Below are 3,588 nucleotides of genomic sequence, written 5' to 3' on the forward strand. Positions count from 1 at the left end.
CTGCCACCACCGCCGCCGTTGCAGAGGAGGCTGACGGTGTCGAAGCGGTTGCATCCCCGTTCGCGGTAAGCGTCTTTCCTGGCGGAGTCCGCTTCTTGTTTGCCCCTTGGTTGCATGCTGACCTTGGGAGTGTCTTTTCTTGCAGCCAGACGCTTCTGGTGGGAGACCCTCCCTTGGCGCCCCGTAAGGCGCTCAAGGTGAACGTTAGCTCCTCCGCCCATCAGGCAGCGGAGGCGCAGGCTGACGCGCAGCGTGGCGCGGGGTCGGGTGAGGCCGTTTTGGAGGAGGCGGCTGCCCAGGAACAGGGGGCCGAGGCGGCCGCGGAGCGAGTGGAGGAGGAGGCCGCCCAGGAACAGGGGGCCGAGGCGGCCGCGAAGGAGGCTGGGGCATCTGCTATTGCCGAGGCCACTGAGGGCGAGGCCGGAGCCCCCAAGACCTCCGATGTCAGGGCGGTGGACACCGAGGCCATCAAGGTAGAGACGGCGGAGGCCAGAGCCCTCGGGTCCGTCGAGACCGAGGCGATGGAGGTGGAGACGGGGCAAATTTTGGCGCCGCCCCTGGTTCAGACAATCTCGTCTGATGATTCCTCCCGAGGGAAGGAGGCGGCGGACGTCGAGGCGGCCAGTACCGCGGAGCAACAAGTCCCAGATCCTGCCGAGGGGAGTTCGGCCCTTGTTCCGCTACGGCCCGAGCCCCGTGGGTGGAACTTCCCGCGTGTTTTCTGGCGGGACCAGGCTGATCCCGAGGGGGAGCCTGTGTTCGCCCTTGAGGACGTCGCCGAGGGGGGGCGTTGGGATACCCTCGAGGAGTATCGCCGATTGGCCGTGCGGTCGTTGCAGACGGCGATGACTGTCATGGAAAGGGACTTGCCTGGTGTCACTCGGGTGAGTACTTTCCCCTCTCGTGCCGTGTTGTTTTCTCTCCGAGCCCGCTCGCAGTGTTTTGACGTGTGTTTTTTGTTTTGCCTCCTTAGGAGCTCGAGACCCGATCCCTTGGGAAATCGGTGTTCCTGCGAAATGAGAGGGATATCTGGGACCAGCTCCGGCGCCAGAAGGGCTTGCTTGCCGATGCCCAGGGACTATTGTCGGCGCGGAGTGCGGAAGTGGAGGACCTCCGCCTTCGTTGTGCCGACATTCAGGCGGAGTTGGCCACGGCTAAGGAGCAGTCCGCCCCTCTGGTGGCCAAGATCAAGGAACTGGAGGAGGAGCGAGACTCCTTCAGGCTTCGGGCCCAAGAAGCGACGGCCTCTGCGAAGGCTACAGCCGGGCAGCTGGGTGCGGAGCAGAGCGAGCATCAGGCGACAAAAGTCGCCCTGGCAGAGGCTACCAAGGCGGCCGAGGCCTCTCGGGTCGAGGTCTCAGCCTGGAAGGGCAAGGCCGAGGGTAAGTTCCGCTGAACCATGTTCCTCGTTCCATTTGCTCTTTTTGTCCTGGTTCGCGCTTGACTCCTGACCCCTTGCTGCGACGTAGGTCTGGAGAAAGAGGCCTCCCAGGCGGCTGAGGCCTCCGTCGCGGCGCAAGCAGCGCTGGATGTCGAGGTCCGGGAGCACGAGGCGCTGCGCAGCGCTGTCCGGTCTGCCTGCGAGGCTCTGGACGTCGAGGAGGTCCAATCAGCTAGCTCCCTTGGGAGCCGCCTCATCGCGTTGAGCGGCCACGTCCGCGAGAGACTCCGAGGGGCGTTGCACACGGGTGTCAAGCGCGCCCTGGCCGTCGTCTCCTCGCACTACGCCATCAACCTCGAGGCTGTCAGCGACGGCTACGTGTTGCCAGAAGATGACGAGGAGGCTGATGCAGAGGTCATGAGGCTGTTGGAGGCGGCCGAGGCACCTGGCACCGCGTTGGCCAAGCTGTTCGAAGAAGAGGTGGTCCCTCCCGCGCCAGCCGCCGATCCTTGAGCTTTGACCTGGGCCAAAAGGGGCCATGTAACCGAATCGAGTTAGTTGCCGAATCGTGACGTTTTTTTGTGGCCGTCGAGGCCCTTAAAGTATTTGCGTATGTGTGCTTCTTAACCATTTTCCATTCTATTTCTAAGTTCGTGCCCTCTGTCCCGATCGCGAAGAAATCCCTCGGAACCTAAGCCGTCCTTCGGCGAAGGGCGGTGAGGGAGCTGCCGTAGCCCAGAGGCGTAGGCCGTTCTCACAACTCAGCCGGCCCTTTGGCCTCTAGACAGGCTTTTGGTCTTTGGGTTTCTTGCGAAGGTCCCGTCGGAGCGCGAGAGAGTTTGGTGTGGAAATTTTCGGAAAAACGGTTGAGAAATGGTGTCCGGGACTTAGGGGGGTTCCCCCTTTTTAGCCCCCGAGGGAGGCTCGACTTTGCAGAGGCAGAGCCGAGTCTCCCTTATTGCGTTATAGTGACGTCGAGCCCCTATCGATAGATAACCTCTCTGCAAAGAACTTCCTCGGAACCTAAGCTGTCCTTTGGGCGAAACGGTGGTGAGGGAGCTGCCGTAGCCCAGAGGCATAGGCCGTTCTCACGACTCGGCCGGCCTTTTCGCCCTTGAGACGACCTTTCGGTCCTTGGGTTCTATACAGCCGATTTGTCTACAAGGGGGTTCCTCGAAAGATTATAACAATTTAAAGAACGCTTCTTTATTCATTTCGAGAAACAATGTAAACAACGTTTGGAAATTTAAGGGTAGAAACGACGTAGCTGTTCTATGTTCCAAGCGTTGGTGAAGATTTCGCCCTTCTCGTTGGCTAACTTGTAGGTCCCGGGCTTCAGCACTTGAGCGACGATATACGGCCCCTCCCAGGGTGGGGTCAGCTTGTGGCGGCCCTTGTTGCTCTGCCTCAGTCTCAGCACTAGGTCGCCCACCTTCAGGTCCCGGCTTTGGACGCGCCGGGCTTGGTAGCGTCGTAGGGCTTGCTGATACCTGGCTGAGTGTAGTAGCGCAACGTCGCGGGCTTCCTCCAGTTGGTCGAGGGCGTCTTCGCGGGCAGTGCGGTTGCTTTGCTCGTTGTACGCCTGTAGCCTCGGGGAGCCGTATTCTAAGTCAGTGGGGAGGATGGCCTCGGCTCCATAGACCAGGAAGAACGGTGTGAATCCCGTGGCTCGGCTCGGGGTATTTCTTAGGCTCCAGATGACTGACGGGAGTTCGGCAAGCCATTTCTTGCCAAACTTCTTCAACTGGTTGAATATTCTTGGCTTAAGGCCTTGTAGGATCATGCCGTTGGCATGCTCTACTTGGCCATTCGTCCTTGGGTGCCCTACGGCCGCCCAGGCCACCCGGATGTGGTGATCGTCGCAAAACGTTAGGAATTTGCGCCCGGTGAATTGTGTCCCATTGTCAGTGATGATGGTGTTAGGAACCCCGAACCTGTGGATGATATCCGTAAAGAACAGCACTGCTTGCTCGGATTTGATCTGAGCGATCGGACGAGCCTCGATCCATTTAGAGAATTTGTCGATGGCTACCAGCAGATGGGTATAGCCCCCGGGTGCCTTCTGCAGAGGCCCAACCATGTCCAGTCCCCACACAGCGAATGGCCATGTGATGGGGATGGTTTGGAGGGCTTGGGCCGGGAGGTGCGTCTGTCGAGCATAGTACTGGCATCCCTCGCAGGTGCGTACTAGCTTTGTGGCGTCGGCC

Source organism: Miscanthus floridulus, chromosome 2, assembly GCF_019320115.1.
Source record: "Miscanthus floridulus cultivar M001 chromosome 2, ASM1932011v1, whole genome shotgun sequence".
Taxonomy (NCBI): Eukaryota; Viridiplantae; Streptophyta; class Magnoliopsida; order Poales; family Poaceae; genus Miscanthus; species Miscanthus floridulus.